General features: G+C 48.5%; 1 pseudogene; it reads left to right on the top strand.

The window, feature by feature from the left end:
* The first annotated feature begins 6751 nt into the window (after positions 1 to 6751).
* LOC134737649 (large ribosomal subunit protein uL30-like) lies at positions 6752 to 7248 on the top strand (annotated as a pseudogene).
* The last annotated feature ends 5581 nt before the right edge of the window (positions 7249 to 12829 follow it).

Raw genomic sequence — 12829 nt, forward strand, 5'->3', positions numbered from 1 at the left:
GGAAGTTGAAAGGCTCACAAGTGGATGGGTCAGCCATAGAAGGTGCATTCCAGGCAGGGGGACAGCATGCACAGGGGCTAAGGGTGTGAGGGGGTGCGACTTCCTCAGGGAACCCCCAGGGGATTCAGCTGTCTGAGTGGAGGGCCACGGCAGAGGCGACTTCAGCGGGGTCAGGCGGGCCTGGGGTGCCAAGCTCAGGGGCTTGGGTGTCTCCAAGGAAGGGTTTGGGCCAGGCTGGGACACGATTGGAATCAACTGGAAGGAGTGCTGTGGAGGAAGGCGCACTAGACTGAGAGTGAGGACACGGAAGTTCTCACCCTGGCTCTGCCTGATGCTGCCCAACTCCCCTCTCTGAGCCTCCAAAACGACAGCGTGCTGCACCTCGGAGCCGCTGGCTCACAGGCCGCTGCTTTCTCCTGGGGCCGCTCTGCTGCCGGCTTGCCTGTCCTCCTGGGTCCTGCCCACGCCCTTCTGCCCCCAGGCCCGTGCAGGCGTGGACCTCCCGCGAGGGCCTCAGCAGTCTCCAGGACAGAGGGTGGAACCCGCCACCTGCTGGAAAGGCCGGAGCCGGCGCAGAGCTAGCGCGGGGCAATGTGGCGCCCTCTGCGGGGAGCCCCTGCTGCCTCGCGCCGGCACTCAAACCTCCAGTGCACAGTGCAGCGGAGGGCACACCAGCAGCAGCACGCCAGTCTCACCCTGCTCCTCAGTGCCCTCCGCCCTCAGCTCCCCCCACCCACCCGCCACTATGGCCCCTGGGTTGCCAGGGGCACAGGGCATAGGAGGACGTGGACTGATCCACCCCAAGCTCCGCTCACCAAGTCATGCCCTAGCCTACATTTCCCATGAGGATGGGAGCTTCCTCTGATTTGCACAAAGCCACCCTATGGGTTAGTGGTGGCCTGCAACCCAACAACCTCCCAAGTCAGCCTTCTGGGATAGGGAGGATGTAGTGAGGGGGTGGGAAGGGGTGCAGGCTCGGCTTCCGGAAGCCGGGAGAGCAGTTTCTTTCCCTGCTCCTCTGCTGCCTCCTAGTGGATGTCTGATGTCTCTCCGGTTTGCACAAATCCATCCCGCTTCGGTCAACCCTAGCCGTCTTGGTGCCTATTCTTCAGAAGTTCAAGCAGGCTGACAGCAGGCTGCAGGGAAAGAGGATAACCTACGGCTGCCCACACTTCTCTGTGTCCCTTGGGTCCCCAGCACAGCACTGTCCCCCAGTGCCAATACTGGATTCTCAAAGTCTAGAAATGAAGGCAGAAGCTGGTGTTGGAGATTTTGCCCCTTTAATCAGCTCCACCTCAATCGCCTCTGTGCTGGCTCAGGTTCTTATGCTGCAGGAATCAAGGCGAGCCTTGCCTCTCTGGCCTCGGTCTCTCTGCTATGTTTCCTGTGGCTTGTTTGATTTTGTCCAGGACAGGTTGTTTTGTTTTGTGTGTTTCGGGTTTGTTTGTTTTTGTTTTGTTTTGTTTTTTGGCTTTTTGTTTGTCTGTTTCGAGCCAAGGTCTAGCTCTGTCACCCAGAATGGAGTGCACTGGCACGATCTCTGCTCAATGCAAACTCCGGCATACCCCCCCCAACCCCCGCCCCCAGTCAAGTGATCCCAAGTAGCTGGGACCACAGGCATGCACCACCACCCCCGGGCGTGTGTTTGTGTGTGTGTGTGTGTGTCTCAGGGTCTCACTCTGTCACCCAGGCTGGAGTGCCATGGCGTGATCTCGGCTCACTGCAACCTCTGCCTCCCAGTTTCAAGCAATTCTCCTGCTTCAGCCTCCTGAGTATCTGGGATTACAGGTGTGTGCCACCACACCCAGCTAATTTTTTGTGTTTCTGGTAAAGACAGGGTTTCACCATGTCAGCAGAGCTGATCTCAAACTCCTGACCTCAAGTGATCTGCCCGCCTTGGCCTCCCAAAGTGCTAGGATTAGAGGCATGAGCCACTGCGCCCGGCCCCAGCAATATTTTTTTTCTTTGGTAGAGATGGGGCCTAGCCATGTTGCCCAGGCTGGTTTCAAATGCCTGAGCTCAAGCAATTTGCCTGCCTCTGCCTCCCAAAGTGCTGGGATTACAGGCATGAGCCACTGCGCCCCCAGCCATTTTTTCTTTTGTTTTTTGTTTGTTTGTTTTTTGTTTTTGAGACAGAGTCTTGCTCTGTCACCCAGGCTAGCGTGCAGTGGCACGATCTCAGCTCACTGCAACCTCTGTCTCCTGGGTACAAGCTGGGTAGCTGGGATTACAGGTGCGCACCACCACACCCATCTAATTTTTTGTATTTTTGGTAGAGACGGGGTTTCACCACATTGGCCAGGCTGGTCTCAAATTCCTGACCTCAGGTGATCCGCCTGCCTCAGCCTCCCAAAGTGCTGGGATTACAGACATGAGCCACTGTGCCAGCCCTCTGCTCCTATATTGTTTGGATTTTATAAGATTCCATCTTGAGCCTGGGGAACTGTACATGTATGTGCTTCCTGCACTGAGTAAAAGAGAACCATTCAAAGGAGGGGAAATTGAAGAGGAAAACTAGTAGACAGTATTGGGATTGCAAACGGGAGCCACCCCGTCCCTGGCCATTTTTTCTAAACATTTGAATTAGTTGCCAACATTTAAAAATCAGAGGCATATGCAGGAAGATCACTTGAGCCCAGAAGGTCGAGGCTGCAGTGAGCTATGATGGCACCACTGCACTCCAGCCTAGCAACAGAGCAAGACTCTGTCTCTAAAAAAACAATAAAGAAATAAAATAAAATAAAAATAAAGAGATTTCATGTAAAAATCCAAATTTCTAATTTATTTTGCAGAGTTGAAAATTCTGGCCACTCTGGAACCACATTCCCGGGTGGCTACATTGGCAGAGGGTGAGTAAAGAGGCTGCCTCAGACCTGATCCCAACATTTGAGGAACCAGGAAAAAGTGCAAAAGGAGAGCCATAGTTCCCAGCTCTTCTCACCTCAGCTCCTTCCTGCAGGCCAGGGGCCTGGCACGCAAGTCTGTGGATGCCCCAGCTGCTCTTCCAAGTGCTATCTGTACCAGGCCAATAGAAATCTATAAGTAACCATTCTGGCTAACACGGTGAAATCCCGTCTCTACTAAAAACACAGAAAATTAGCTGGCTGGCCACGGTGGCTCACGCCTATGATCCCAGCACTTTGGGAGGCCAAGGTGGGCGGATCACAAGGTCAGGAGTTCGAGACCAGCTTGGCCAACATGGTGAACCCCCGTCTCTACTAAAAATACAAAAATTAGCTGGGTGTGGTGGTGGGCACCTTTAATCCCAGCTACTCCGGAGGCTGAGGCAGAAGAATCATTTGAACCCAAGAGGCAGAGGTTGCAGTGAGCTGAGATCATGTCATTGCACTCCAGCCTAGGCGGGGCGAGACTCTGTCTCAAAAAAAAAAAAAAAATTAGCCAGGCGTGGTGGCATGCGCCTATAGTCCTAGCTACTCAGGAGACTGAGGCAGGAGAACCTCTTGAACCCACAAGGTGGAGGTTGCAGTGAGCCGAGATTGTGCCACTGCACTCCAGCCTGGGAGACAGGGTGAGACTCCGTCTCAAAAAAAAAAAAAAGAAATATATAAGTAAATTAAATACAAGTGGAAGCCACTTATGGAACTTTCTAGTACACACATTTTAAAAAGTAGGTGAAATTAATTTTAATAATATATTTGATTTAACCCAATATACTCCAAATATCATTTCAATATGTAATTAATATAAAAAATTATTAATATGATATTTTACATTCTTTTTCCCTTATATTAAACCTTCAAGATTGAGTGTACAATTTATATTCTCAAAACATCTCAATTCAGATTAGCTGCATTTCAAGTCACGTAGCCATATGTGAATAGTGGCAACCTTACTGGACAGTGCAGATCTAGACACCCCTAATTCTCACCCCAGCTGCCCCAGGACTAATAGTATGCAGGAATTGGGGCATGGGGAAGAAGTCCAAGCAGCTCCTGAAGAATGCTTAGGCCATTTGGACAGGACTTCAGGACACAGGCCTTTTCTGGGCGTGTACTCCCTGGGCCCCTTGGATTTCTCACCCCGGTGGAAGAGCGAAGCCAGAGGAGAAACAGAAAATTAAACCACACTTGTGTCTACATTTCAATCTATGTGAGAGAATAAGAGCCCCATATGCTTCAAAAAAAAGTAAGGCAGGCTGGGCGGTGGCTCACACTTGTAATCCCAGCACTTTGGGAGGCCAAGGTGGGTGGATCCCCTGAGGTCAGGAGTTCGAGACCAGCCTGATCAATATGGTGAAACCCTGTCTCTACTAAAATGACAAAAATTAGCCGGGTATGGTGGCATGTGCCAGTAGTCCCAGCTACTTCGGAGGCTAAGGCAGGAGAATCGCTTGAACCTGGGAGGCGGAGGTTGCAGTGAGCCAAGATCACACCACTGCACTCTAGCCTGGGTGACAGAGTGACAGTCCGTCAAAAAAAAAAAAAAAGTAAGGCAAAGCATAATTCTTTGTGAACACAAGGAATATGCCAAAGTTTCTAATGAGCAAACAGCATTATGTGTCTGTCTACATTTTCTTTTTTTTTTTTTTTTTCTGTGAGATGGAGTCTCACTCTGTCACCCAGGCTGGAGTGCAGTGGTGTGATCTCAGCTCACTGCAACCTCCACGTCCTGGGTTCAAGCGATTCTCCTGCCTCAGCCTCCCTAGTAGCTGGGATTACAGGTGCGTGCCACCACTCCTGGCTAATTTTTTGTATTTTTAGTAGAGATGGGGTTTCACCATGTTGGCCAGGCTGGTCTCGAACTCCTGCCTTGGCCTCCCAAAGTGCTGGGATTACAGGTGTGAGCCACCATGCTCAGCCTAATGTCTGTCTGCATTTTCTTATAGACCTACTTTGCTCTTTTACCTTAGCTACCTGCCCCCATTGGCATTTAAGATTTTTATTCCCTTGGCCAAAAAATAAATAAATAAGTAAATAATAAAAAACCAAGTTCTTACATTCTGTCAACTTTTAACAATGAGAGTCAGAAATGTGCCTAAGTATTGAGGTTATCTGAGCATAAAGTTTGAGGATAGGCCAGGGCATGGTGGCTCATACCTGTAATCCCACACTTTGGGAGGCCGAGATGGGCGGATCACTTGAGCTCAAGAGTTCGAGACCAACCTGGGCAACATGGTGAAACCCTGTCTCTACCAAAACTACAAAAAATTAACTTGTTTTGGTGGCATGCACCTGTAATGCCAGCTACTTGGGGGGCTGAGATGGGAGGATTGCTTGAGCCCAGGAGGTAGAGGCTGCAGTGAGCTGAGACTGAGCCACTGCACTCCAGCCTGGATGACAAAGTGAGACCCTGTTTCTAAAACAAAAAAACAAAAGTTAGAGGCTAGCCACCCAGATGGCCTCCCAGAAAAGACAGACTTCAAAGGAATGGAGTCAGCGTTCCCAGGGTTTTACTTCTCTAGGCAGAAACAGGGAAGTTTAACAGAGTTCCACATTTTCCATACAAAGCCAGTACATAGGTCACAGCAATTTGATTGATTACAGCTTGCTACATTCCAAAGAAGATTGCGTTAACATTCCGTGAGGAGGGGTAATGATCTGAGGGAGTCTTATCTCTGACACTATTTGGTTACTTCTAATCATTTACAGGAAAAGGAGGAAGTCACAGCTGCGTGTGTGTGGCACGGGCCACATAGTTATCCTCCACTCAGGGCTCAAAATAATTTAAAGTTCCAACACCTTTAAGTTTGAATTATTTAATTTCACAAGTCTTACTGTTTTAATAAATACCCAAAAGTAGACGGAGCTGGAAGGAAAGGTATTGTCAGGGGACCACCTGGAAGCCAGGAGACGGCAGGGCGGGGTGTTTGGCTGGACACTCCCCACAATTCCCTCCAGGGGGCGCCAGGAGCCTGGATAAAGAGACCCAAAGGAGCAAAGGTGGTGACTGTCTCCCTCTCTCCACCACAAGGCAGGCCCATCCAGCATGGTCCCACTCGGGTCCTCTCCTCCAAGCCTGCAAGTTTCTCCTAAGTTAGAAGAGTCTGCGCAGGAAAAATAATCTGGAAAAAGCTCAGGTTTAGAGCCCTTTGTTCTGATCCATGCGGCCACCAAATAGCTAGGCGACCCTAAGAGTCTGCCCCTCCGTGGCCTATAAAATGGGGTTTTAGTCGGCCTCACAGGGCACATGTGTGGATCAAACAAGGCAGAGACTTCCTGAGCGCTTTGGAAACTGAAACCCAATGCAGACATGAGAAGGAAAACCTGAATGGAGCTCTTTCCTGGCTGGAACCATGGAGGTGTCCTGGAAAAACCTGAGCTTTTTTCCATATTATTTTGCGTGCCTGAGAAAGAAGTTTGCCCAAACGATGCTTCAAAAGGCAAGGAGAGCCAAGCTCAGTGGCTCACACCTGTAATCCCAGCACTTTGGGAGGCTGAGGCGGGCCGATCACCTGAGGTCAAAAGTTCAAGACCAGCCTGGCCAACATGGAGAAACTTCATCTCTACTAAAAATACAAAAATTAGCTGGGCGTGGTAGCAGGCACCTGTGATCCCAGCTACTCAGGAGGCTGAGGCATGGGAATTGCCTGAACTGGGGAGGCGGAAGTTGCAGTAAGCCAAGAGCACACCATTGCACTCCAGCCTGGGAAACAAGAGCGAAACTCTGTCTTGAAAAAAAAAAAAGGCGAGGAGGAAGCTCATCTATGGAAAAGTGAAGCACTATCACAAGGAATATAAGCAGATAGATAGAACTGTTGAGATTCAAATGGCTCAGCAAGCTGGTAACCACTATGTACCTGCAGAACCCAACCAAGCTGGCGATCATCAGAATCAGAGGTATCAATGTGTGAGCCCACAGGACCAAAAGGCATTGCAACTTCTTCACCTTTGTCAAATCTTCAATGGAAGCTTTGTGAAGCTCAACAAGGCTTCTACTAACATGCTGAGGATTTGTAGAACCATATATTGCCTGGGGGTACCCAAATCTGAAGTCAGTAAATGAACTAATCTATAAGTGTGGTTATGACAAAATTAATAAGAAATGAGCTGCCTTGATGGAGAACACTTTGCTTGCTTAATCTCTTGGTAAATACAGCATCATCTGCATGGAGGATCTGATTCGTGAGATCTGTACTGTTGGAAAACTTCAAAAAAGCAAATAACTTCCTGTGGCCCTTCAAATTCTCTCCGTGAGGTGGAATGAAGAAAAAGACCACCCATTTTTTAGAAAATGAATGTTGGCAACAGGGAAGACTACATCAATAGGCTTATTAGAAGGATGAACTAAGTGCCTACCATAATCTTTTTTTTTTTTTTTTTTTTTTGAGATAGAGTCTCACTCTGTTGCCCAGGCTGGAGTGTAGTGGCATGGTCTCGGAGCACTGCAACCTCCGCCTCCCGGGTTCAAGCAATTCTGCTCAGCCTCCTGAGTAGCTGGGATTACAGGCACCTGCCACTACACCTGACTAATTTTTTGTATTTTTGGTAGAGACGAGGTTTCACCCTGTTGGCCAGGCTGGTCTCAAGCTCCTGACTTTGTAATCTGCCCCCCTCTGCCTCTCGAAGTGCTGGAATTACAGGCATGAGCCACTGCGCCCAGCTACCAGGATTATTTTTCTAATCTGGTCAATTAATAAACAGTTCCTGCTTTCAAAATGAAAAAAAGAAAAAGAAAACCTGAATGGAGGTTGTGGAAAGTGAATGTGCTGCCTTGGGGTGGGTGAGGGACACAGAAGGGGACAGAGAGATAGTTCATCTCGAAGGGGATCCTAAGGGAAAGAGCATGCATCTTTATTTATAGTTTGCAAAACATCTTCACATGCATCACCTTAATAAACATTACTGCATTTAATCCTCATGAACACACTGCAATGTGATTGTCCCCATTTCACTGTCAGAAACTGAAGTTCAGAGCAGGGAGGCAACATCCTCAGGGTCATAGATCCTGTGTGAGTGGCAGAGCCAGGGTGCCCACCTAGGTCTTCTGCCCCCTCACCCAGGGCTTATCCCACTGTGCTGACTTTAATCATGTGTCCCTTGCAGAGGATGCCAGGGCCCATCTTCCTGAAACTGCTTCCATCAGCTCCCTTCCTTGCTCCCCACACCCCAAGAAAAACAAAAAAAGAAAAACAGGCCAGGCGAGGTGGCTCACACCTGTCATCCCAGCACTTTGGGAGGCTGAACAGGTGGAGTACCTGAGGTCAGGAATTCAAGACTAGCCTGGCCAACATGGTGAAACCCCATCTCTACTAAAAATACAAAAATTAGCCAGGTGTTGTGGCACGCACCTGTAATCCTAGATACTGGGGAGGCTGAGGCACAAGAATTGCTTGAACCTGGGAGGCAGAGGTTGCAGTGAGCTCAGATCATGCCACTGCACTCTAGCCTGGGCAACAGAATGAGACTCCATCTCAAAAGAAAATAAAAGAGAAAAGAAAAGAAAGAAAAAGAAAAAGAAACAAGAAAAGAAAAGGGCCGGGCACAGTGGCTCAAGCCTATAATCCCAGCACTTTGGGAGGCCGAAGCAGGCGGCTCATGAGGTCAGGAGATCGAGACCATCCTGGGTAACGTTGTAAAACCCCATCTCTACTAAAAATACAAAAAATTAGCCAGGCGTAGTGGTGAGCGCCTGTGGTCCCAGCTACTCGGGAGGCTGAGGCAGGAGAATGGCGTGAACCCGGGAGGCAGAGTTTGCAGTGAACCGAGATTGCACCACCGCACTCCAGCCTGGGTGTCAGAGCGAGACTCCGTCTCAAAAAAATAATAAAATAAAATAAAGTAAAAATAAAGATAAAAAAAGAGAAGGGAAGGGAAAGGAAAAGAAAAGAAAAGAAAGAAAAACAATCTCCAACGTCACCCACTGCTGCTGAGATCAACCACAAATTTCTCAGCCCTGCATCCCAGGCCTCTGTGACCCAACAAAATGTCCAGAGAATAAAGTGGGTTGGCTCAAAGGTATTGTGAAAAACAGGAAGTCCAGCCCCTCCTCTTTGTTCAAGAAAAGGGGACCAAGGCCCAGAGAAGGCAGGGATTTCCCAAATGTCCCAGAGCAAGCCAAGAATGTGGAAGCCAGTTTGCTTCCCTGCCAGTGTTCTCTCTGCTCATCGCCCAGCCACACCTCCGGCAGCCACACCTCTGAGACAAGCTGATGTGCTCAGTCTTAGGATTCGCTTCAGCTGGGAGTAACAAAGAAAAAAAAAAAACAGTGGCTCAATCCGGACAGATATTTATCTCTCAATTCCCAGACCTATAGAGATAGTCTGTCTAAGGCCAGTATGGCACTGCTTTATGGAAGGGACCCAGATCCCATCTCTTTCTTGCTCAGCCAAGGGTGACTTCCATTCACCAGGTCACTCATGGTCCAACATGGCTGCTAAACTTTGGCCATTATGCATGCATTCCTGCTGGCAGAAAGGAGGGGTGAAAGAAGCAGTTCACCCTTCCTCTCCCTTTAAGGACCCCTTTTTTTTTTTTTTTTTGTGGCGGAGTTTCACTCTTGTTGCCCAGGCTGAAGTGCAATGGCACAATCTCGGCTCACTGCAACTTCCGCCTTCCAGGTTCAAGCGATTCTCCTGCCTCAGCCTCCCGCTTAGCTGGGATTACAAGCATGCGCCACCAACCACGCCCAGCTAATTTTGTATTTTTAGTAGAAACGGGGTTTCTCCATGTTGGAAAGACTGGTCTCGAACTGCCGACCTCAGGTGACCCGCCCACCTCAGCCTCCCAAAGTGCTGAGATTATAAGCGTGAGCCACTAGGCCCGGCCTAAGGACACTTCCTAGACCCTGTACCCTCCACTTCTACTTCTATCCCTTCGAAACATGGCCACAGCTTAATCATAAACAATGCAGGAAAATGTCTTTATTCCAGAAAGCCGTATACCCAAATAAAAAATAGGATTCTAATTACTGAGGAAAAGGGGAGAGCAGGTATTAGGGGACCACCAGGGTTCAATGCCTCACTAAATCCCCACAGTCCACCATGCACACTCTTCCTCACCTTGCCATGTTCCAAACACCTAGTCCCTCCTCCATCCTTTGTCTAAGACAAGGCCTGGTTCACCCTAGATGCCCAATGTTTGCTTAATGACTGAACAAATGAAATTGACTTTTCTGGAATATGTATTGTTTTTCCAGATCAGCTAGAAAGAGTTTGAGGACAAGGATCCTGTGTTATGTGTCTTTGTATTCCCCTCTGCCACCATCCTCCCCAGCTCCCAGGCACCAGGCACACACTCTAGACATGTTGCAAGCCAAGTTCTGCCCTAACTCTGTTCTGCTCACCCCTTCCTCAGGCACCTAAAGAGTGTCAGTTGCTGTCATGGGCTGGGTGTGGTCCAGAATCTCTTCAAGGCCACTTCGTGGGGAAATGCTTTCAAAGATCAATCCACCAGCTGTTTCTGGATTAGGTCTGAGCGAATTAATACATCTCCCCAAAAGGAAAGAGTTTAAAAGGGTTAAAATTGCAGAAAAAGAAATAGATGGCTGGCCAGGCATGGTGGCTCACACCTGTAATCCCAGCACTTTAGGAGGCTGAGGCAGGCGGATCATGAGGTCAGGAGATCAAGAGCATCCTAGCCAACATAGTGAAACCCTGTCTCTACTAAAAATACAAAAATTAGCTGGTTTTGGCAGCACGTGCCTGTAGTCCCAGCTACTCAGGAGGCTGATGCCAGACAATCACTTGAACCCAGGAGGCAGAGGTTGCAGTGAGCCGAGATCATGCCACTGCACTCCAGCCTGGCAACAAAGTGAGACTCTGTCTCAAAAAAAAAAAAAAAACTTATCAAACTCCCAAATTGTTTGGGCTGGGCTCGGTGGCTCACGCCTATACTCTCAACACTTTGGAAGGCCAAGGTGAGTTGATCATGAGGTCAGGAGTTCAAGACCAGCCTGGCCAAAATAATGAAACCCCGTTTCTACTAAAAATACAAAACTTAGCCAGGCATGGTAGCACGTGCCTATAGCCCCAGCTGCTCAGGAGGCTGAGGGAGGAGAATCGCTTGAACCCAGGAGGTGAAGGTTGCGGTGAGCCGAGACCATGCCATTGCACTCCAGCTTGGGTGACTTTGTGAGTGAGACTTTGTCTCAAAAAAATAAAAAAGATGGCCATCAATATGGAAATGGTTCATTCCTTTTTATTTGATAATTTTTATTGACCACCTACTATGTGCCTGGCACTCTGCTAAACACTGAAGAACCACTGGAGAACCAAGCAGACATGGTGTGGTCCCTGCCCTCATGGAGCTTACAGTGTATGGGGTAAGGCTGATACTAATAAAATACCTCTGCAGATGAATGAGTGACTGTAATTTACAGGGAGAAAATACAGGGTGCCTTGGGAACTTATCATAGAAACACGCCACTCAGTTTGTGGTGTCTAGAAGACTTTCTTGTCTTGTGGTGTCATAAAACTTTTTGTCTTGTCTTGTGGTGTCAGAAGACTTTCTTGGGGAAGCTGCGTTTGAGCAGAAAGCTTGGGAGTGACTAGGAAAGGCAGGGTGTTCCAAGCAGGGGACCAGCCATGCAATGCCCTGAGCAGAAGCAAATTCCATGTCGGCTATGCCCTGAAAAGCCTGCACCACTGCATCAGAGAGCAAGGGACAGAGTGGCCAGGATGAGGCCTCAGAGAAGGAAGAGTAGGCACAGCCTGTGGGCCAAGTCAAGATTCAGGGCTTTATTCTGGGTGTCAAAAATAAAGGGTTTTCCCATCATTCTGAGCAAACTATTGCAAGGGCAGAAAATCAAACACCGCATGTTCTCACTCATAGGTGGGAATTGAACAATGAGAACACTTAGACACAGGGTGGGGAACATCACACACCAGGGCCTGTCGTGGGGTGGGGGTGGGGGGAGGGATAGCATTAGAAGGTATACCTAATGTAAATGACGAGTTAACGAGTTAACGGGTGCAGCACACTAACATGGCACATGTATACATATGTAACAAACCTGCATGTTGTGCACATGTACCCTAGAACTTAAAGTATAATAAAAAATAAAGAAAAGAAAAAAATAAAATAAAAATAAAGGGTTTTCCATATAAGGAAGTAACCGAATCTGATTCATATTTTTGAGAATGCACTCTGATTTTGGGGGCAGTGAACTATTCTGTATGGTACTGTAATGGTAGCTACGTGGCCCCCATAGAATGTCCACACTAAGAGTTAACTCTAATGTAAACTATGGACTGTGGGTGATAATGATATGTCAATGTAGGTTCATCAATCGTAACAAATGTAGCCCTCTGAGGTGGGATGTTGATGATGTTGCAACAAATGCAGCCCTCTGATGTGGGATGCAGGTGTAGGGGTAGAATGTATATCAGAACCCTCTACCTCCTGCTCAATTTTGCTATGAACCTAAAATTGCTCTTTTTTTCTTTTTTTTTTTTTTTTTTTGTGACGGAGTCTTTCTCTGTCGCCCAGGCTGCAGTGCAGTGGCACGATCTCGGCTCACTGCAAGCTCCGCCTCTTGGGTTCGCGCCATTCTCCTGCCTCAGCCTCCCGAGTAGCTGGGACTACAGGCGCCCGCCACCACACCCAGCTAATTTTTTTGTATTTTTTAGTAGAGACGAGGTTTCACCATGTTAGCCAGGATGGTCTCGATCTCCTGACCTCGTGATCCGCCCGCCTCAGCCTCCCAAAGTGCTGGGATTACAGGCATGAGCCACTGCGCCTAGCTAAAACTGTTCTTAAAAAATAAGTCTACTAAAAAAAAGTGCACTCTGGCAAGGGGCCCAATTGAACCTTCTGTGATATAGGAAATGTTCTACATTACAGGTGTGAACATAAGTTAAAACTCATCAGGCGCCGGGCACGGTGGCTCACGCCTGTAATCCCAGCACTTTGGGAGGCTGAGGCGGGTGGAT

The sequence above is a fragment of the Pongo pygmaeus genome, chromosome 10 (genome assembly GCF_028885625.2).
Source record: "Pongo pygmaeus isolate AG05252 chromosome 10, NHGRI_mPonPyg2-v2.0_pri, whole genome shotgun sequence".
Lineage (NCBI taxonomy): Eukaryota > Metazoa > Chordata > Mammalia > Primates > Hominidae > Pongo > Pongo pygmaeus.